General features: G+C 35.5%; 1 long non-coding RNA gene across 1 annotated transcript in view; it reads right to left on the bottom strand.

The window, feature by feature from the left end:
* Positions 1-980: 980 nt before the first annotated feature.
* LOC144577986 (uncharacterized) overlaps positions 981-24,234 on the bottom strand; it is a 109,984-nt gene continuing 86,730 nt past the window's right edge. The window contains exons 2-3 of the long non-coding RNA XR_013522872.1: positions 5,092-5,187; positions 981-1,754 (exon numbers count right to left, since the gene is read on the bottom strand). This is a non-coding gene — a long non-coding RNA (uncharacterized LOC144577986). The remainder of the gene's footprint in view (positions 1,755-5,091; positions 5,188-24,234) is intronic.

The following is a 24,234-nucleotide window of genomic DNA, read 5'->3' as shown; positions in this document are numbered from 1 at the left end:
CCCTTGAGACTGTCTGGAAGAATCACAAAAGAGCTGGGGTACAGTACAAAGAAAGCATAAAGGGATACTTTCTAAAAGAAAGAATTAAAAGTAAAAGAATAGCTGTCTTTGTTTTAATAGCTAACTTGAAACAAAGAAGATACGGAAAGTCTTTAATTGTTATTATAAATTGACAACATTTGAAAAATTGTAAAGAGGATAATGCCCCCAAATAGAACAACTCTAAAAATGATTACTATCAATTTTTTCCTTTTACTGTTCCTATGCCTTACACAGATGGCATGATTTGTGGAATTGGTTAGTATTTCCTTGCTTCCCTTTCATCCTGCTCTCCTTCATTCCATTTTTCTTCCTTCCATCCTTCCTTCCTCTATTCCTTCTCTGTCTTCCTTTTGTCCTTCCCTTTCTCTTTCTTTCTTCATTACTGACTTGTGTTTTTTCCTTGGAATAATCTGATGTATCTGGAATCAACAGTTGCAATAATAGTGTAAACACTACATATTGCTATTATAAAATCTGCTTAACTACTAGATCCTCTATTTTCACCTCTAAATTGTATACAATATGATTTGCTGCCTCAACTAGCTTTACACTAATTATATAAATCATATCCTTAATACAGTTGTTGGCATTTAATGGGTTCTTTAGTAGTTTATGCAATTGTCATTGTATAGCTCTACAGATGATCCTTGCTTTGAGTATTTTTCATTGAGATAAATGACTAGTAAGTGTTAAAACAGTTATGTATTTTTAAATATTGCCAAATTGCAATATAAAAGTTCTGTGCAAATTTGATTTACCCTTGTGATAAAACAAATATAGAAAAATACAGCTTCTGTTTTATTTCTAACCCCAAATTTTAAGTGGATTACATACATAAATAAAATAAATCAAAATGTCAAGAAAATAACAGCATTTATTTACATAGTCTTTTGTAGAAAGAATTTTCTGTAGGACAAGGATAAAAAGTATACAGCTGATCATTTTATTGATGTTACTACAACTAAACAACAGCAACAATTGCAAACATCAAAAGAGAGATTACAAAAACAAAAAGGAATAACAAACTTGGAACAATGTTTTAAAAAGTTTCCTGGAAAAAATTATTTTTTGTCTTAAAATGGGGAGGGTACTTACAAATCAACAACTAAAAGATACAAGAAGATGTAAAGGAAGCATAGAGAAGATATTCAAAACATAGTCCCAGTTGCTAATAATCATATTAATACGTGTTCAGTCTTACTGGCTCTAAAAATGATGGCAATTTAATACAATATTCTTCTACAGTTAGCAAATTGACTGGAATTAAATGAAAAGAATGATGTTTATGTAGTTGCAGATTATAGGAAATTCTCTATTCTGCTATCGGAAGTCGATATTAGTAAACGCATATAGAGAGTTAATTGGCAATGCTTTAGAATTTTGCTTACCTCCAGAGTTATTTTTATTTTATGAACATATTTTAAGGATATCAAGTTGTATTTTCATCAAACAGTAGATCCTAATGTTGATGTTTTTACTACTGCAGAGGCAAAATGTCAAGAATGCCAAATAACAGTAGCATGAAATACAATATATTCTTACTAAAAAATAATATAAAGTGATTAAGCTGTTGTGGTAGAATAGCATTTAATGACAAAGGCAGTTATGATATTCTTAAATACAAAAAATCACACGTATACGCAGATTTTCTTCTGCCTCTGCCACTTGTGAAACAGCAAGGCCAACCCATCCTCTTTATCTTCCTCCTCAGCCTATTCGAGGTGAAGACAATGAAGATGAAAGTGTTTCAGATGTTTCATTTCCACTTTGTGAATGGCAAATTTATTTTCTATTCCTTAGGGTTTTCTTAATAGCATTTTCATTTCTTTAGCTTGCTTTATTGTAAGAATACGGTAAACATACAAAATACACGTAACATACAAAATCTGTTAATTAAGGGTCGCATTTCACTAGTTGATGTTAATTGATCTAGATAGTTTTGTTATTTTAGCATTTTCCTAGTTGGTGGTTGAAAGGTTGTAAACTTTATAATTTATTTTTAGGTATATTTTTAATTAGTTGTAATATGGTCAAATCTGGAATTCTTTTCAGCTGTATACTTAAGAGTTAAGTTTAATTACTTAAGTCTTAGTTGATAATAAAGCATACAGGTTTCATAGTTGGGTCATCTTTAATAATTTGGCTGTGATTTTAGTCAGCAACCTGTAAAATTGCATAGAATCAGCAACAAAGCAAAAGAGAGCTAGAATCCCATTGTAAGGTAGGCTTTGGTACAAGATGGACGGTGCTGTGAGATATGCAGCATATTTGCTGTTCTTGTACTAAGCAAATGACACTCTTTTATCTTTTGAAAAAAATTCCAAAGTCTCAATTTCTAGACTGCAAGTTCTAAAGCAGCATTTGAATCATATCACATTGTATAGAAAAATTAAAAAGTGATCCAAGTAATTACATCTGTTTCTTTTCATTATCTTGAGCCATTATTTGACCTTAGGTCCTCAAAAAGTGCAGTGTTGTGTTCTATACAGACAAAAATCTATGCATCACAATTTGTAAAAGGGAACAAGAAGGTTTTTGTCGATACTGTGAATGAGGCAACGAGTGGCAGAAGGTGAGGTTGAGCAGGCGATATTGGGAGGGACAATGAAGATCCTTCCATAACAATTTAAAGGAGTCAGAGCTTTATCCTAGAAGTAATATGTGTTATCAAATGCTTTTAGAAAAGGATTTTACAAAATAAGCTCTCATACTGGGAATCTTCTATGTGCTAGGCATAGCAATGACCACTGAAAATGCATAGATTGTTTTACCTGCCCCAACTTATAAGAAACAATGATAATCTGTTGTAAAAAAAAATGTAAAGATAGAAAAAAGATGCAGAAGTTTTGGATGATAAGCATTGCAGCTAACTTGAGAAAAATGAGTATTACTGGGTTAGGCAGTGGTATGTGTAAAGGATAGGTGATTAATGGTTGAAAACCATTTTTAAAGTAAGCATTCCTCTAATAAAGATAGGTTTTTCTCACATTGTAAATATATATATATAAGTAATATATATGTAAGTACAATATATATATAATATACATGTAAATACAGAAATATATAATATAAATAAAAATACAATGTATATCTGTATTTCCAATGTGATAAGTATACACATACGTATATTTGTAGTCAATGTGAGAATTTACAATGTGTGTAAATTCAACAATTTACAATGTGAGAATATATATATATATATATATATATATATATATACACACACACACACACATATTTGAGCCCATAGTGTGGTCCTAAAATATTACTTTCTTAAATATGATAATATGCAACTAACCCAGAACAATGGCTGACCCATGGTTTGATCTGTAACAAAAATTAATTAAAATCTTTGTACAGCTTGTGAGTGTTAAATGCAAAAGTCATTTTTTGGGTTGTTATTTATTAACTATTAGCAAGTTTTAATTGGAAGTCAAGCCTGATAATCTGAAAAGTAAACAGAAGAAACTCTTTCCTCAATTAATGGACACTAGAGCTACAGTGACCTCCTGTATGTCTTTCTCCAATTCCCACTGCTTAATATACTGCTTATATTAACGATCTTTCTATCACTTAGTGCTGCCAAAATCTAACACCAAAAGCACCCAGCAGAAACCGCATCCCTTATCAAAACTGAGCAAATTCTCATTCATTGATTCAGTCTTTTGTAGGAATGAGAAATACGTGGTGTTTTATTGATTTTTATCTTCAAAAGGCAGCAGGGACAAAAAGAAAGGGTTCTTTTTGAACATATGTGGTACTTTTGTTGTTGTTGCTGTTGTCATTGTTTAAAATCTAACTCAATCTAAAATGGTTAAGATTTTGTGACCATGGCCAGGCTTAATTAGAAGTCTCAGGACCTCAAACCAAAATTCCCCTGTGTGAATCAATAACAGAGACAGAATTTTATTTATAGAACAAAGCGATATCACACTTCAAATGCTATGTTGTGTTAATTGGGTTGGCAAAAGACTGGAAACTATTATTTAAAAATCTTAATTAATGCTTGACATTTGTTATAGAATGCAATGATTTACAAAGTTTACATAGGCTTTTTAAAGTTTAATCTTACAATTTCCTGTGGAGTGTGTTAGATGCATATTAATAAATGACAAGTTTTATAAGTGACAGGATCAAAACCAATAATTAGAGCAAGCAGATGCTGAAGAGGCAGTGTAATTGTGGTGTAGGGGTAACAAGCATGGACTCTGGAGTGAAAGCACACCAGAGTTTGTATTTTGACAATGTTATTACTGTATAACTACTGATTAATTGCAAGTGGACTACAATTAACTGTCTTTATTAGTACAATGTCAATAACCATATCTATTCTATATTGTTGTTTTGAATACAGAGTAGGCAAATATATATATAAAAACACCATTTAGTGCCTGAAAGAGAGAAAACATTCACTGAATGTCACCCGGTTTTATTACATGTGTCAAGATCTTAATCTCTGGTACCTACTTCATGGTTTTTATTTTACATTTTAGCATTGTGGTAAGTAGACTACAAATTGGTCACCAGGGATATCTGGTCCTAACACATGGATCCTATAAATATTACCTTATTTGGAAAAATAGCCTTTGCAAATGTGTTTTTAAGTTAGGGATCTTGTGACAGGGAGATTATTCTGGATTATTTGAGTAGGCCTTTAATGTCATTACAAGTTGTTTTATAAGAAAGAGCAGAGGGAGATTTGATGTACAAACAGAGGAAAAGGTAATGTGAAGATGAAGGCAATAATTGGAGTGACAGACACAAGTACTAAGGAATGCTGGCAGTCACTAGGCGGTGGAAGAGGCAAGGAATCAAGGCTCCTGTGGAGGCTTTGGATGGAGTGTGGCTCTGCTGACACATTTGGTTTCAGACTTCTGACCTCCAGAATTGTGACAAAATAAATATCTGTTGTTTTAAGTCACCAAGTTTGTAGTAGCTTGTTACAGTGGCAGGAGAAAACTAGTAATAACTATGCATATTCATTACCTTAATAACTTATATTTATTATGTAGTATATTGATAGCTAATAATATGAGAAGAGTAGCTTACCTTTTTTTTTTTAACATGTAGGCTAGGCCAGTCAGCTTTTGATACAGCACATCATTTTCCAGCAATGTTAGGAAACATTTCTCTTGTCAAGGAGATCTTTGAATATAGGGAATTAAAAAATTCTGCGTTAGTTGGTATCACTCCGCTTGCTGTAGAGCTGGAGTGCTCTTTGAGGATGCAAATGAACCAGGCACACTTCAGCCCCAGGACATAAGGATTAATCACTTACTCCTGTGTTGTTCCTAATTCACCTACAATGGTATGTTCTTATTATATATTTAAATAAAGGAGATACTTTTAGGGAATAAATGAAAACAATGCTGTAGTATAAGAAATATTTTGGGGAATGAAGAAATATTTTAGTGCATTTGAAAGACTTCCAGATTTAAAATATCTTGAATATAATTTTTAACCTGTCCATAGAAATATAGCTTCCTATTTTTAAAAACACAGTTTTTAATCAGATGATTAAAATGAATTTAAAAAATGATTTGCTCACCAACAGACAGATTTTTTTCTCAATTCCAAGGATGCCAGATTTTCTGAAAAATGATAGTTTTGTCCCAGGAACTATAAACTGTAGTTGAAAATAATTTAATGTAAGTTCAAGATCTCTCAGTATATAAAGAGTTTAGTATTTTTGCTCTGACATAAAATGTGTCTCAATACCCCATAAATATGTACTTCTATTATGTAGCCACAAAATGTTTTTTCAAACTGCATCCAAATTAAAGTGTTAAGATTCCCACCCCCAACCCAAATTCTAAAGCAGGAATTCTTACCCTAGGAATTTGGAACACTTAGGAATTCAGGGAAATTGAATGGAGATTTTTATAAATAGATATTTATTTTCATTTTGCTAAGTAGAGGGTTCACAGTTTTTACTAGGTTTTCACAGTGTTGTGATTTAAAAACACTGAGAGCTTAATGAGAGGCCAAGGCAGGTGGATCCCTTGAGTTTCAGAGTTTGAGACTAGCCTGGGAAATATGGTTAAAAAAAAAAAAAGTCTCTACAAAAAATACAACATTAGCCAGGCATGGTGGCACATGTATGCAGTCCCAGCTACTCAGGAGGCAAGAGGATTGTTTGAATTCATGAAGCAGAGGTTGCAGTGAGCCAAGATCCAGCCCACCAAGACAGACTCTGTACTCTCCCCCGCCTAAAAAAAAGCAATGAACAAAAGCAACAAAACACACACACACAAACAAACATATAAAAGATAGCTTAAAATAAATTTACTTTTTAAATCTAACATGAGCTTAGTTATCACGCAGTTGTGACCAATGGAACCTTGTATCCCAAATTAGTTTTTTTTTTTAGTTTGATTGATTGATTGAGACAGGGTCTTGCTCTGCTCAGGCTGAAGTACAGTAGCCTAATCAAGTTCACTGCAGTATTAACTTTCTGGGCTCAAGCAGTCCTCTCACCTTATGTCCCCAGTAGCCAGAACTACAGGCACATGCCACCACACCTGGCTAATTTTTTGTAGAGATGAGGTTTTGCTAAGGCTGGTCTTAGCAAGCAAATCACCAGCCTGGGCCTCCCACAATGCCAGGGGGCATGAGTGACTGTCTCTGACACTTCATTTCAGTTTTAGATTGTTTAGAAGCCAGTGATTATAAGCAATTATAGGAATCTAAGAATGCTGACACAATACCATAGATTCAGCCCACATGTTCAATGTTGGTATTATTTTTCATTCTTCTATTATTTGCCTTCATCTCACCTATCAGCTATATGTCTGCCTTAAAGTTTCTCATTCAAGTAATTTAATATCCTGTCCTAACTTTGCTTACATACATGCGAGTTTTCTTTCTTTCTGGTCTTTATCACCTTTCTGAATTTTATTTCAATTCATCCTTCTCCTAAAAACAAGGCCAGTTTTAGTTGATCAGTGTGGCAAAGACCACACACTGGGCCACACAATTAGCTCTAGCTATAGAATTATAGTGGGAGTGGCAGATACCACTTCCAGGTCTGGACTATATAATATTCTAGATATTCTCTGTTCACTTTTTCTCCTCCTTTATTCATTTGATAACTGAGGCATAATATTTAAGGAAGGCCCTAGGGCATGGCAGAACTCCCAAACAGAAAAAGGCTGGCCCCTGCAGTCATTAATTAAAAGTATACCTGCCCAAAACTACTTGAACTATGAAAGAGAAATTAGCCATTATTGTGTTAAACGCTTTATAATTTAGGATCGTTTGCTACAGTTGCTCATGTTATCTTCCCACCCAGAAATGTACTTAGTCTCCATTTTCTAGTTTTCTCTCTGTTTATGGATTCTTGAGATTGGGTCTCTTTCTGTCATTGGCAGACTAATCAAGTTCTTTCTTTCTTCATCAGTTTAATCTGCTCTCACTGAAGTTTAAGATATAACCTTCGTGTTTTACTGTATCTGGGTGTCTATAAACTTAAATATTTATATGAATAAGAATAGGTCCATTTTGATGTTCATCATCGTACATTCTTTGTTCTTCTTAGCCCACGGTCATTTTTACATGCTTTCGACAATTAAAGCCATTTACATCTAGAGGAGAGAGAAACTCTGCAGGTCATTCAGCACTTCTTGTCTACAGCTTGTACTTTTAGAAAAAAAAAAATCTCAAACTAACACCCTCTGCTCCAGTTTACTCTAGACATTGGATGTTATCTTGGTGTCTGAACTAGGGTAAAAAAAAAAATCTTCAACAGATAGCAGTTGGGTGGAGAGGAAATGCTTGACTTCTGCTTAGAGGTGGCTAAATGCTGTAACAGGTTCAGGTATTTTGAATAATATGGAGAAAATAATGTCTATAAATACAAGAGAAGGAGGGATTGTCTGGCTCTTGTTAAATTGTACTGATGCTCTGCCTGAAGAATTAAAGGCTAATAATGGCTAAATAACGGCCAGAGAGCTTCTCTTGTAGCTTATGGGATCTCTTGTCAACTACAGTGGAATCATGAAGCCAAGTCCCTGGAAGGAAGGATTCTGTGGTGCTAAGGCAAATACACAGTGTATGGTTCCCCAGGTCTTACCCAAGGGCACCTACAGCCAATTGCTCAAGTAATATATACTTGGTAAAAGGGGAATAATAGGCATTCTGAGGACTACTGTCCACAGGGACCAGCTATGGTTTGAATATTTGCCCCCTCCTAAATTCATGCTGAAACTTAATCACCTGTAGAACAGTATTAGGAGGTGGAGGTTTTAAGAGTGATTGGGTTATGAGGGCTTTCCTTCATGAATGTGAACCATTCATATCAGGTGGCTAAGGAGTAGTCCATAGTAAAATGGGCTTGCTACAACTGTGAAAGGGTCCAGGAAGGACCAGTGGATAGAACTAAGTTCTGTTAACCTGCAGCTTAGATAGCCTAGTTGAGCAATCATCTGATTCAATGCTGCAGTTGCTGATTTTACAGGCATGATTTACTGGCTAATGCTATTGTAAACTCAAACTATTGATAACATAGTGTACATCAATAGTGTTCAAATATCAGCATTTCTAAAGTATTGCCTTTAATTAAATAATTGTCCTTTCTTCCTTTTGATCATTTTCAGGACTGCATCTGTTTGAAATTCCCTTACATATAATTTATGCATGAGAGAATAAAAATATATATTAATGATTACAAATTCCCACTGAATTCTGGTAAAACATATGGTTACTTTGATAAAATTAAGATGAGTTTTAAAACTAAGTTTGGAAAAGGTCAAGTAATGTTATGTACATCAAGAGAAAGGAAAATAATGATAGAAAGACATAGGTGGATAATGTATAATAATTGTATGTAATTGAAGTTAACCAGAGGAAACTTCAAAAACCACAAAGCATTCACAAATCAAATTTAAATTTATTTAATTTTCAAAGATATACATGAATAGGAGATTGACTTGACTAGTCCTTATGTCTGGGTTAAATCACTGAACTGTTAGGCTTCTTATACACTATCACTAACATGACTCGATGAATTAATAAACTTTAGAAGCACAGAGATCAGGACAGTGTGTGCCACATGGATGGAAAACACATGAAGAAAAAAAGCATGTTCTGAGTTTTACCAATTCTATAACTCTCATTCCTCAAGCTTTGAATTCTGTATTTGCAAATAAGTAAAAGTAAATACCTGAAGATACAAAGCTGGCTTTAAAATAGAGCCTTTTATAACTTCTATTAGCCATTATGAACGATCTCGGAATTGACGGCCTATTTCTTTTAGTCCAGACACCAAATGTACTTGAATAGTTTTATTTGCTGTATTGTCGGCTTTATGTAGACACAACTGAAAGAGGACATTTCACAGCTCTGCATTAACAAAATGCTCATGCAAATAAAAGTTATGACTTAGCAAAAGAGCCAAAGGGAATATAAAAGGGCTCATTTTGGAAATGCGGTCTTCCTTTACAGAGGCTAATTACAGAAGACCTCCAGACCTTTTTGTGTCTTGGACACCAGAAGGAGGAGAATTTTTCTGGTGCAAATTCATTGGATGAATTAGGTGCACTCGCCAGTTCAATAGTACACCAAGTCGTTGCCATACTGGATTGTGTTGTTAGTAGCCAGCTTGGTCTCATGTTGCTCTCAACAACTGAAGAAAACTGAAATGACTGGGAAAAAAATACAATCAAGTATCAAAATGACACTGTGGTTTTCATTGGCAGTATAGTCCTCTGTGGTCATGTGGATAATCAATTCATATTCAACTTTGGTAATTCTCTGCTAACACTCATGGCCACAGATGTTATTGATTATTAATCATAAATGAAGTCAATGCCTCTATTTTTTTTTTTTTAAGACAGAGTCTCACTCTGTCACCAGGCTGGAGTACGGTAGTGGCACAGTCTCAGCTCACTGCATCCTCCACCTCCCAGCTTCAAGTGATCCTCCTGCCTCAGCCTCGCTAGTAGTTGAGATTATAGGGGCATACCACCACTCCCAGGTAATTTATTGTATTTTTAGTAGAGACAAGGAGGTTTCCCCATGTTGGCCAAGACAGTCTCAATCTCTTGACCTCCTTTTCAGCCTGCCCCAGCCTCCCAAAGTGCTGGGATTACAGGCGTGAGCCACTGCACCCTGTCAATGTCATTGCCTCTTAAAAATTTTGCCACACTCAGAAAATGAAATACCGCATATTCTCACTCATAGGAGGGTGATGAAAAATGAGAACACATGGACACAGGGAGGGGAGTACTAAACACTGGGGTCTATTGGGGGGAAAAGGGGAGGGCCAGCGGCGGGGAGGAGCTGGGGAGGGATAGCCTGGGGAAAAATGACAAATGTGGGTGAAGGGGAGAAAGGAAGCAAAACACACTGCCATGTGTGTACCTATGCAACTGTCTTGCACGTTCTGCACATGTACCCCAAGACCTAAAATGCAATAAAAAATTTAAAAAAAAATTTTGCCACACTCTTTCTCAGTTACCAATGTATCAGAGAAGTTGGACTGCTTTTTCAGTCATTAAGAATTTATAGTTTCCTGGGGATCTCTGGATAACCTTTCATTTTAAGAAAATAGAATTGGGAATTACTGTGTGCTCAGAAATATCTACCACTTCAAAAGCTAAAGGTACATTTAAATTTTGATACGTGAACATGTGAGTCCTGAAAATACTAACAATTTATATTTATGTTTAGAGTTTTATAAAATGATGAAGATTATTTTTCAGAAGTGTAGGTGCAATTGATCTTTGGCCCTTAACTCTGTTTCTTGACATGATAAGTATAAAACTAATGTCATGATTTTTAAAAATTATGCTTTAAGTTCTGGGGTACATGTGTAGAACATGCAGATCTATTACACAGGTATACATGTGTCATGGTGGTTTGCTACACCCATTAACCCGTCATCTATTTTAGATATTTTTCTTAATTTTATCTCTCTGCCCAGCCTATTCCGTTCCACAGGCCCCCATTTTGTGATGGTCCCCTCCCTGTGTCCATGTATTCTTCTCATTGTTCAACTCCCAACTATGAGTGAGAACATGTGGTGTCTGGTTTTCAGTTCTTGTGTTAGTTTCTAGCATCATCCATATTTTTGCCAAGGACATAAACTCATGTTTTTTTATGGCTGCATAGTACACTCCCACCAATAGTATAAAAGTGTTCCTATTTATCCACCTCCTCTCCCGCATCTGTTGTTTCATGATATTTTTTTTTTTTTTTGAGACGGAGTTTTGCTCTTGTTCCCAGGCTGGAGTGCAATGGTGCGATCTCGGCTCACCGCAACCTCTGGGTTCAGGCAATTCTGCCTCAGCCTCCTGAGTAGCTGGGATTACAGGCACACGCCACCATGCCCAGCTAATTTTTTGTACTTTTAGTAGAGATGGGGCTTTACCATGTTGACTAGGATGGTTTTGATCTCTTGACCTCGTGATCCACCTGCCTCGGCCTCCCAAAGTGCTGGGATTACAGGCTTGACCACCGCACCCAGCCCGTTTCGTGATTTTTTACTGACCACCGTTCTAACTGTCATGAGATGGTATCTCAATGCGGTTTTGATTTGCATTTTTCTAATTAACAGTGTTGAAGAGCTTTTTTTCCTGTTCATTGGCTGCATAAATGTCCTTTTTTGAGAAATATCTGTTCATATCTTTTGCCCACTTTTTGTTTTGTCTTGTTTTTTCTTGTAAATTTGTTTAAGTTCTTTGTAGATTCTGAATATTAGCCCTTCATCAGATAGGTAGATTGCAAAAATATTTTCCCATTCTGTTAGTTGTGAGTTCACTCTAATGATAGTTCCTTTTGCTGTGCAGAAGCTCTTTAGATTAATTAGATCCCATTTGTGTATGTTGGCTTTTGTTGCCATTGCTTTTGATGTTTCAGTCATGAAGTCTTTGCCTATGCCTATGATCTTAATGGTATTGCCCAGGTTTTGTTCTAGAGTTTTTATGGTGTTAGGTGTTATGTTTACAGCTTTAATCCATCTGGAGTTTATTTATGTATAAGGTTTAAGGAAGGGATTCAGTTTCAACTTTCTGTACATGGCTAGCCAGTTTTGCCAACAGCATTTATTAAATAGGGAATCCCCATTGCTTGTCTTTGTGAGGTTTGTCAAAGGTCAAATGGTTGCAGATGTGTGACATTATTTCTGAGGCCTCTGTTCTGGCCCATTGATCTCTATCTTTGTTTTGGTACCAGGACTGTGCTGTTTTAATTATTGTAACCTTTTAGGATAGTTTGAAGTCAGTTAGTGTGATGCATCCAGCTTTGTTGTTTTTACTTAGGATTGCCTTGGCTATATGGACTCTTTTTTGCTTCCATATGAAATTTAAGGTGTTTTTTTCTCAGTGCTGTGAAAAAAGTCAATGGTAGCTTGATGTAGATAGCACTGAATCTATAAATGACTTTGGGCAGTATGGCCATTTTCACAATATTGATTCTTTCTAACCATGGCATGGAATGATTTTTCCATCTGTTTATGTCCTCTCTTATTGTCTTGAGTAGTGGTTTCTAGTTCTCCTTGAGTAGATCCTTCATATCCCTTGTTGGTTGTATTTCTAGGTATTTTATTTGCTTTGAAGTAATTGTGAAAGAAAGTTCACTCATGATTTGGTCCTCTGTCTATTGCTGGTGTATAAGAATGCTTGTAATTTCTGCACATTGATATTGTATTCTCAGACTTTGCTAAGTTGCTTATCAGCTTAAGGAGATTTTGGGCTGAGACTATGGGGTCTTCTAAATATACAATCATATTGTCTGCTAATAGAGATGATTTGACTTCCTCTTTTCCTAATTGAATACCCTTTATTTCTTTTTCTTGCATGATTGCCCTGGCCAGAACTTCCAACACTATGTTGAATAGGAATGGTTAGAAAGCACATCCTTGTCTTGTGCCAGTTTTCAAAGGGAATGCTTCCAGATTTTGCCCATTCAGTGTGGTATTGGCTATAGGTTTTTCATCAATAGCTCTTAATTATTTTGAGATATTTTCTATAATACCCAATTTATTGAGAGGTTTTAGTAAAAAGGGATATTCTATTTTGTCAAAGGCCTTCTTTGCATCTGTTGAGAAAATCACATGGTTTTTGTCTTTGGCTTTGTTTATGTGGTAGACTACATTTACAGATTTGTGTATGTTGAACCATCCTTGCATCCAAGGGATGAAGCCAACTTGATTGTGATGAATAAGCTTTTTGATGTGCTGAGGAATTTGATTTGCCAGTATTTTATTGAGGATATTCACATCAATGTTCATCAGGGATACTGGCAGAAATTTCATGTTTTTTGTTGTATCTCTGCCAGGTTTTGGTATCAGGATGATGTTGGTCTCATAAAATGAGTTATGAAGGATTCCCCCCCTTTGTATTGTGTGAAATAGTTTCAGAGGGAAGGGTACCAGCTCCTCTTTGTACCTCTGGTAAAATCTGGCTGTGACCTCATCTGGTTTTGGACTTTTTTTGGTGTAGGCTATTAACTGCTGCCTCAATTTCAGATCTTGTTATTGGTCGATTCAGGGATTCAACTTATTCCCGGTTTAGTCTTGGGAGAGTGTATGTGTTTAGGAATTTGTACATTTTTTTTTCTAGATTTACTGTTTGTTAGTTTGTTTTTGCATAGAGGTGTTTGTAGTAATCTCTGATAGTAGTTTGTATTTCTGTGGGATTGGTGGTGATATCCCCTTTATCATTTTGTAATGTAATGCATCTATTGGATTCCTCTCTCTTTTCTTCTTTTTTAGTTTGGCTAGCAGTCTATCTATTTTATTAATCTTTTCAAAAAGCCAGCTCCTGGATTCATTGATTTTTTTTTTTTTAAGGTTTTTTTGTGTCTCTGTCTCCTTCAGTTCCATTCTGATCTTAGTTACTGCTTGTCTTCCGCTAGCTTTTAAATTTGTTTGGTCTTACACCTCTAGTTCTTTTAATCATGATGTTAAGGTGTCAATTTGAGATCTTTCTTCATTTCTCTTGTGGGCATTCAGTGCTATAAATATCCCTCTACACACTGCTTTGTGTCCCGGAGATTCTGGTACAATGTGTCATTGATCTCATTGTTTTCAAAGAACATTTTTGTTTCTGCCTGCCTTTTATTATTTATCGAGTAGTCATTTAGGAGCAGGTTGTTCAGTTTCCTTGAAGTTGTGTGGTTCTGAGTGAATTTTTCAATACTGAGTTCTACTATGATCTGAGAGACCATTTTTTACAATTTACATTCTTTTGCATTTGCTGAGTTTTTTACTTCCAATTAGTATTCAATTTTAGAGTAAGTGTGGTGCAGTGCTGAGAAGAATGTATATTCTGTGGATTTGGGGTGGAGAGTTCTGAAGATGTTTACTAGGTCTACTTGGTCCAGATCTGAGTTAAAGTCATGGATATACTTGTTAATTTTCCTTCTCATTGATCTGTCTAATATTAATAGTGAGGTGTTAAAGTCTCCCACTATTAATGTGTGGGGGTCTAAGTCTCTTGCAGGTTATTAAGAACTTGCTTTATGTATCTGGGTGCTCCTGTATTGAGTGCATATATACATATATTTAGGATAGTTAGTTCTTGTTGTTGCATTGAACCCTTTACCATTATGTAATACCCATCTTTGTCTCTTTTTGTCTTTGTTGGTTTACAGTCTCTTTTTATCAGAGACTAGGATGGTAACCCCTGCTTTTTTGATTGGTCTCCATTTGCTTGGTAAATCTTCCTCCATCCCTTTATTTTGAGTCTATGGATGTCTTTGCATGTGAGATGGGTCTCTTGAATATAGCACACCAGTGGGTGTGCTCTTTATCCAATTTGCTAGTCTGTGTCTTTTGATTGGGGCATTTAGCCCATTTTCATTTAAGGGTTATATTTTTATGTGTGAATTTGATTCTACCTTTTTGATACTAGCTGTTTGTTTTGCCTGTTAATTGATGCAGATAATACAGAGAACATCACTTTCAGGTACACCAATCAAATGTAGGTTTGGTCTTTTCACATAATCCCATATGTCTTGGAGGCTTTTTTCATTTCTTTTTACTCTTTTTTTCTCTAACTTTGCCTTCTCCCTTTATTTCATTTAGTTGGTCTTCAATCTCTGACACCCTTTTTCCACTTGATCAGTTCCACTATTGAAACTTGTGTATGCTTCACAAAGTTCTTCTGCTGTGTTTTTCAGCTCCATCACATCATTTATGTTCTTCTCTACATAAGCAGCATGACAGAGCTTGTTATTTTAGTTAGCCTTTCATCTAACCCTTTTTTAAGGTTCTTAGCTTCATTGCCTTGGGTTAGAACATGCTCCTTTGGCTCAGAGAAGTTTGTTATTACCCACCTTCTGAAGTCTGCGTCTGTCAGTTCGTCACTCAATCTCCACCCAGTTTTGATCCATTGCTGGTGAGGAGCTGTGATCTTTTGGAGGAGAAGAGGCACTCTTGTGTTTGGAGATTTCAGCCTTTTGGCCCTGGTTTCTTCCCATCTTCATGGATTTATCTACCTTTGGTCTTTGACATTGGTGACCTTTGGATGGGGTCACTGAGTAGACATCCTTTCTGTTGATGTTGAAACTATTTCTTTCTGTTTCTTAGTTTTTCTTCTAACAGTCAGGCTGCTGTGCTTCAGGTGTGCTGGAGTTTGCTGGAGTTTCCTTCCAGACACTGCTTGTCTGGGAATCACCAGCACAGGCTGCAGAACAGCAAAAGTTGTTGTCTGTTCCTTCCTCTGGTAGCTTCATCCCAGAAGGGTACCCACCAGATGCCAGCCAGAGCTCACCTGTGTGAGGTGTCTGTCAGCCCCTGCTGGGAGATGTCTCCCAGTCAGGATACAAGGGTGTCAGGGACCCACTTGAGAAGGCAGTCTGTCCCTTACTAGAGCTGGTGTGCTGTGCTGAGACATCCAGTGCCCCTTCAGAGCTTCCAGGCATGAACGTTTTAAGGCTTCTCAAGCGGAACCCACATCTGTCCTTTTTTCCAGGTGCTCTTTGCCAGAAAGGTGGCGGGGCCTCTATTTATAAGTCCTTGATGGGCTGCTGCCTTTTTTTCAGAGATGTGCTACCCAGCAAGAAGGGAGTTCAGTGACAGCCTGCAGAGGCCTTGCTAAGCTATCATTGGCTCCACCCAGGTGCTGTACAAACTTCCCAAAGACTGTTTACACAGGAGAGGTGAAGACCACCTACCTGAACCTCAGCAATGGCAGACACCCCTCTTTCCTACCAAGCTCTAACATCCCAGGTCATGCTTAGACTGCATTGCTGGCTGTGATAATTTCAAGCCAGTAGATCTTAGCTTTCTGGTCTTCATGGAGCATGGACTTGCCAAGCCAGATCACTTGGCTCCCTGGCTTCAGTCCCCTTTTTCAGGGAAATGAGCAGTTCTGACTCACTGGTTTTCCAGGTGCCACTGTGGTAAGAGGGGGGGAAAAAAAAACTGCTGTGGCTAAAGCAGCTGCCCAGTTTTGTGCTGGAAACATGAAGCACTGGTGTTGTAGACACCAGAATCTCCTGGACTGCAAGTTTTGAAGACCAAGGGAAAAGTGCAGTATCTGAGCCAAAGTGCCGGAGTGTCAGGAAAAGTCCCTAATGGCTTCCCTTGGCTAGGAGAGGGAGTTCTCATCCTCTTTGCTTCCCAGGTGAAGTGATATGCCACCCTGCATCTGCTTCTGCTCACCCTCCCTCGGCTGCACCCACTCTCTAATCAATCCCAATGAGATGAACCAGGTATCTTAGTTGGAAATGTGGAGATCTCCCGCCTTCTGCGTCACTTTCGCTGGGAACTGCGCACCAGAGCCTTTCCTATTTGGCCATCTTGGCAGACAAGCTGATGCTAAATTTGTTGAGAAACTTGTTCAATAGTGACTGGCTTGGTACAGGAACAGAATTCTATCTCTTGACATCAATTTAATCAGAATTTTTGGTTTGATTTTTGAGATTACCATTAAGATGTATTTGTATTAAGAAATCCAACATTTACATACAGTTCTGTAGATCTGGGCTGGATGATCTGTATAATCTTTTCTAATTTTGTATAAATCAGCTCTTTTGAAGGTTTTGTCTGCCAAAGGTTTAGAAGCTGGAACCCAAGCTTTCTGGCATGGTAGTCACAACTTTTTTTTTTTTTAATTTTTTTATTGCATTTTAGGTTTTTGGGTACATATGCTAAACATGCAAGACAGTTGCGTAGGTACACACATGGCAGTGTGTTTGGCTTCCTTTCTCCCCTTCACCCACATTTGGCATTTCTCCCCAGGCTATCCCTCCCCACCTCCCCTCCCACTGGCCCTCCCCTTTTCCCCCCAATAGACCCCAGTGTTTAGTACTCCCCTCCCTGTGTCCATGTGTTCTCATTTTTCATCACCCACCTATGAGTGAGAATACGTGGTGTTTCATTTTCTGTTCTTGTGTCAGTTTGCTGAGGATGATGTTCTTCAGATTCATCCATGTCCCTACAAATGACACAAACTCATCATTTCTGATTGCTGCATAATATTCCATGGTATATATGTGCCACATTTTTCCAATCTAGTCTATCATCAATGGACATTTGGGTTGATTCCAGGTCTTTGCTATTGTAAACAGTGCTGCAATGAACATTCGTGAACATGTGTCCTTATAGTAGAACGATTTATAGTCCTTTGGATATATACCCAGTAATGGGATTGCTGGGTCAAATGGAATTTCTATTTCTAAGGCCTTGAGGAATCGCCACACTGTCTTCCACAATGGTTAAACTAATTTACACTCCCAGCAACAGTGTAAAAGTGTTCCTTTTTCTCCACATCCTCTCCAGCATCTGTTGTCTCCAGATTTTTTAATGTTCGCCATTCTAACTGGTGGGAGATGGTATCTCAATGTGGTTTTGATTTGCATCTCTCTGATGACCAGTGACGATGAGCATTTTTTCATATGATTGTTGGCCTCATATATGTCTTCTTTTGTAAAGTGTCTGTTCATATCCTTTGCCCACTTTTGAATGGGCTTGTTTGTTTTCTTCCTGTAAATCTGTTTGAGTTCTTTGTAAATTCTGGATATCAGCCCTTTGTCAGATGGGTAAACTGCAAAAATTTTTTCCCATTCTGTTGGTTGCCGATTCACTCTAGTGACTGTTTCTTTTGCCGTGCAGAAGCTGTGGAGTCACAACTTTTAAAAAAATGTTACCATGCAATAAGAAAGAAATACCCAAAATAATATTTCATTTAAAAAAGTGATTTTGTAGACACTTCGTATTCTTCACAGAACCAGAGAAATATACTATGATGCTTAAAAACATGGTTTAAAGGTAGTTATAGATTTCTAGACCAAGTATGTAACTTAAAATTTGCTTGATTATTTAATACATAAAAACAGTAATAACATTTCTTTATGAGATTCTTTTGAAAATATAAAAAACATAATTCTTAATATAGCAGAGATAGGAAAAGGAGGAATATAGATTTAAAAAATTTAAGAGATTTTAAAATACAGTAAGTCATCTAAAGATACATTTAATTGTAGTTCCAAGAGGATGGGAAAGAAAGAACATGACAGATACAAAGTTGAAAAGAAAGATGCATGTTTCCAAATACCTTCTGTAGATTCAAGCAATTGTAAGCATATTAAGCAACATAAACAGTTATACACATCTAGAAATATGTTTAAACTACCAAAAATAATAGCAAAATAACAAATCTGGAGAGAAGGGAGATAAGAGAAAGAGGGATTATTTTCAGAGGTTAGAATATATATTATCAGCTAATTTCTCAACAGCAAAAGTGAAATTCAAATAGAGAGCTTTGAGCACACAAAAGTGTTTAAAGTAGAATTTCCCAACCTAGAATTTTACTTTAATGAAATAATACTTTCAAAAATGAAGAAAACTAAAGACATTTCAGAGAAGCAAAACCAGAAATTTTAGTAACCATAACTACTCACTGAATTAAATTTAAAAATATTGTTTTGTATTTGACAAAGAATTTTTACACGAAATAAGAAATGAGGAGCAAAGTAAGTTGTTAAATTAGTAGGTAAATTAAAGACGATTGTCCACCATGTAAAATAATCTGAATGATTTGTGAAAAGGTTCCAGGGACAGAATTAAAATAAATGACAAGGGAATGCATGTAAGTTACCAGGGCGACATCAGCATTAACATACTTAAGATTATTTTAGGCCGGGCGCGGTGGCTCAAACCTGTAATTCCAGCACTTTGGGAGGCCGAGGCGGGTGGATCACGAGGTCAAGATATCGAGACCATCCTGGTCAACATGGTGAAACCCCGTCTCTACTAAAGATACAAAAAATTAGCTGGGCATGGTGGCACGTACCTGTAATCCCAGCTACTCAGGAGTCTGAGGCAGGAGAATTGGCTGAACCCAGGAGGCGGAGGTTGCTGTGAGCCGAGATCGCGCCATTGCACTCCAGCCTGGGTAACAAGAGCAAAACTCCGTCTCAAGAAGAAAAAAAAAAAAAAAAAAAAAAAAGATTATTTTAGATTCCAGGAGGAAAGTAAAAATCTTTGTCAGTTTTAGACTTCTATATTAATTATATATATCACTATTTCCAAGGAAACCAACAAATAAATAACCAACCAACCAAACAATATTGTCATTCTATAACTACCCGAGAAAAAGAATTAAAGATGAGGAAAAAATAATCAGTGAAAAATGTTAAGAAAATGGAACAAAGGAAAATAAATGCAGTTGGACACTTCTAACATGCGAAGGAAAATGGTAGATACAAATTCAGTGATACTCCTTACTACAGTAAATGGAAATGGAATAAATGCTCAAAGTTACACAGATTTTTAGTCTGGATTTTACAAAAGTAAACCTATTTTATTTGATGATTTTGAACATAAAGAATGAATGCAGAAAGTGCAAAAGTAAAAAGATTAAAAATGCAAAAACTAGTCCAGAGAAAATGTATAGAATTAGGGGATACAAAATGTTTTCTAAGGCAAATTGCATTATTAGAAATAGAAAATTTCATAATTTAAGAAAAACTAAAACAAGTGGCATCACAATTAAAATGATTAATATAATATCAATGCAATATAAAATAAATTATATCCAATACAATATAAAATATATAAAATTATATATTTTAATACAATAAAGTCAAAACTAAGAAAACATAAGGAGGTATAGACAAATATTTAATATGTTGGGATATTTTAAAACACTTCTTTTAAAAAATACAGAAAACGCTGACAGAAATGTATAAGGAAACAGTACATTTAGCACTCTTCACTGGACAGCCTTTTACAGGATATCAAGCCATAAAAGTTTAAAGTATGCATTGTCTTCATGCATTGAGAGTAAGTGTTTACAATGGATTCTATTCTGGGTTACAAAGCAAGTTCAACAAATTTGAAATCATTGAAAGGATAGCATATTCTCTGACAACAATACTGTTAAGCCAAAAATCTGTAATAAAAGTATAACTAGAAATGCCTTAGATATTCTTAGAATTTACAAAATGTATTTCTAAATAATTCAAGGTTCAACTATGCAATAAAAATGGAAGTTATGAAATAGCTTAAATGTAACAAGGTGAAGAGTATTTCTGCATTTTAAAGCTTACATAATGCAGCTAAACCAGTATTTAGAGGTTAATGTACAGCTTGAAATTCCTAAATTAGATAAGGGCTAATCACTAACATTTTAACTATCATGAATTTACATAATGAACAGTAAATGGAGCACACTATCCCAATGTTGGTATGAAGTAAACAGTAAAGAGCAGAAATTGAGAGAAAAACCCATACACACAGACACACACATATTCACCCAAACATACAGTAGCTCAACATGTTAAAAAGTTGATTTTCTGTAAGAAATAATAAATTTGGCAACTTTTAGATGAAATTCATCAGAAAAAATATAACCAGTAATATAATTAAATAATTCTTATTATGTACCAACAATAGAATTGAGGGCCATTCTTTGACAACATGAACATTAAAACAATAATAAAACTCAATATATAAATTCATATTTCAGTAAAATATCTGTAGAAGATTATTCAAAGACGCTTTCTTATTGAAATACACTGAAAACAATTCAAAAGCCTATCAAGGGTTAAATGAATAAATTATACTATTTTCTATAATATATTATACATGTTAAAAATTATGGCTATACACATCCTGGGTAATTTCCAAGACTTAATATTGAACAAAGTAAACCAGGCACAAAAAATATACATCACATGATTTCATTTATATAAAGTTCCAAATTAGTTAAAGTTGGTGATGAAGATAGATGAATTGTGGTTACTAATGGGGCACTGGATTTGTTTTTTAATCTTGATCTGGGTGGTAATTACATGAATATGTGCATAAGTAATTCATTATTTTATATACTTAGATTTATGTACATTACAAATATATAACACACAGTATTTCAGTAAGAAAGCATTATGGACAGATCTTTGTCAATAAATTTGAACAATACAAGATTACATTTATAAATTTTCAGAAAAATACAACTGACCCAAATTCCCAAACTGACTTTAACCTGAATTGTCTTGTGACAAATAATACAAAATAATTCTAAAAGTAAATGTTTACTACACCATGCAAACAGATATCACTAAACCATACATATGCACACACAGAATCACACACACACACACACACACACACACACACGACAGATTTTTAGAATGGTATCGGCAAATAATTAGTATCCTCAGTAAACTAATCAATGAACAACTAAAAGAAGGGAAGAGAAAAGCAAGCAAAATTGATAGAGCATGATAATAAATAAACTGAAAGACATTGAAAATGACTGGTGTTGAATTAGCTAAGTGGCATAATAAAACTTGGTTGTTATATATATTTCTCTAAAATATTCAATAATGCATAGTAGTTTATTAATAGATTTTTAAATTATGCTATAAATTTGTGCATAAAATTCAAAAAAGGAGATATATATTACATCTAGTGTTAACACCCACAATTGCTAACACATAGCACAGGAAGCCAAAGAATTCATAAGAGGGCTTGGTGAGGGCCCTGGTTTTCTTTAAGCTAAAGATGTCTGTGTGTAAAACAGGGCTTCATTTACTGAAGGTCTACAGGAGCTAGGAACAACTAGGTGACATCTCTGTGACTCCATATTGATAGACATTCCATTTTTCAGGTTTCTAATGTAAATGCTGGTCCTACATAGATAGCATGTTTGAAGAGGAGACAAGGGTCCATCATAGATAAGAAAATAAAGATTAATTTTTTTCATTATCTCCTATTTATGAATTATAAATTGTGTCTTACTAGGCTGTGAGACCCCAGGGACAAGGAGTAGGTTGGCCACCTTTGCATACTTCCATTCTTGAGATGTTATTATAATACTCACATGGTATTTGCATTTTATCTGGTTTAATCTGCAGAAATTACAGTACCCCAATTTAAATATATTTATGTTGTCATGACTAAAATATATGCATATAATTCAATATGACATGGTTGTCTTACATCTATTTTTATACATTTTGAATTCAGAATAGCTAATCCTTAGTTCTGATACCATACTTTCAGAATTTTTGTTGGCTATCTTTCAAGCACTGTAGGCTTGCTACAATCCTTAGGATCCTGCCAAAATTCTGACTCAGACTAGTCCAAAGGTATTAGCCATGTTTCCAAAATACTGTTGTATTCATTTTGTGGGGCTATATAGTCTTTGAATGATTTTTTTTTAAAGGGAAGGTGTTGTAATAATTAGATAATTACTCACTGCAATGGAGTTCTGAAAATGGTTGTAGGTTTAGGAAGTTAAGCCATGTTGCTGCTGTGGTTTGAAGATTTGTTCCCCCTGCCCAACCCTTGCATGTACACATTTATATGTTGAAACCTTATTAACAAGATGACAGTATGAGGAAGTTGATCATTCATAAGGGTGAAGACCTCATAGATGGAATGTATGCCCTTTGTAAGAGTCCTTAAGTAGTTACCTTGTCCCTTCCTTCATGCGAGGACACAATGAAAGACATCCACTATGGAAGCAAACTCTCATGGGACACAACATCTGCTAATTCCTAAGTCTTGAACTTGCCAGCCTCCAGAACTATTGTAAATAAATTTCTGTTATTCTTTGTTATTCATAAGCCACCCAGTTTATGGTATTTTGTTTAGCAGCCCTAACAAAGACATGGACTATAGTTAAAGCAGTGCATTTTAAATCTAAGTCACATAACACTTTATTTTAAAGCTCAGACACAGTCATAGCACTTTAATAAAATCGGATGACAGAGGGAGAGCTGTTGATGAAGTTTAATCCAATTCTACTGGCTTTGGGACATTGTTTAGTAAGTTCTGTTTTTATAAACTTGATGCTAACCAGTAATGCTGGACTAGGTATGTGAGCTTGTAGTCTTATCACCTGAATTCTTGCCTTCACATTTTAATTTTTTTCATTCCAACTGTAATTTCCTATCTTATTTTGCACTGGATGTGGGTTCCACATGTGTTTTCTAGAAGTTCTCAAACATCATCCAGAGACCCACTCAGTTAGCTCATCACAAAATGATCTGGAAAAACACACATATACACCAAAAAACAAACAAACAAAAACACTAACAAACCTGGTTATTTCTTTTAAAAGCCTGTGAGAGTAGCAAATAAATATTACCACAAAGTAGAAACTTCCCAATCTAATATATCACAATTCCTCTGGGTATGGTTAAATGAGAAAAGAATAATTATGTTTTCCCTAGAATTACGTTTTCCTCCTCCCTGCCCCACTCCCCACACCAACATTTCTGGGAAAATAAAGGACAAAATTTACTCCTCTTATGTGGCTATTTCCTGGATTGGGACAAAGCAGTTCTGTCCTCAGTGGAATAAGAATCATTGCCAATACCTGTCTATTCATTTTCACAATTCTCCAGAGCCAGAAAGGGAGAGCTTCTTGTGCTTCAAATTCTTTCCCTCTAACTCAAATATTCCTTTTCTTAGTTCTGGCTAACTTTCTGGCCAAGCCTTAATAGAAAAATAGATAACTTTAAATAGGCATTTAAAAAATCTATAATTTAAAGACTAGGATACATCACTGATGTGCATTTTCTCAAATCAACAGCTTGGCTATGTTACTGCAAATGTGATTTTGAATGTCAAAAGCTGAGTATGATTTCTCTCTTTTCATTACTTCTTTAAGAAATTTTGATGCATAGTCCAGACAGGGATATTCTAATCAACTAACTACATGACCTTTAGGTCATATACTCTAGAAGGACAAAAACAGTAGGTATGCATATTATTAGTTTATTTCAGAAACTGTT

Source organism: Callithrix jacchus, chromosome 10 (assembly GCF_049354715.1).
Source record: "Callithrix jacchus isolate 240 chromosome 10, calJac240_pri, whole genome shotgun sequence".
Taxonomy (NCBI): domain Eukaryota; kingdom Metazoa; phylum Chordata; class Mammalia; order Primates; family Cebidae; genus Callithrix; species Callithrix jacchus.
Note: the sequence above shows the minus strand (reverse complement) of the source record. Positions and strands in the feature narration are given on the sequence as shown.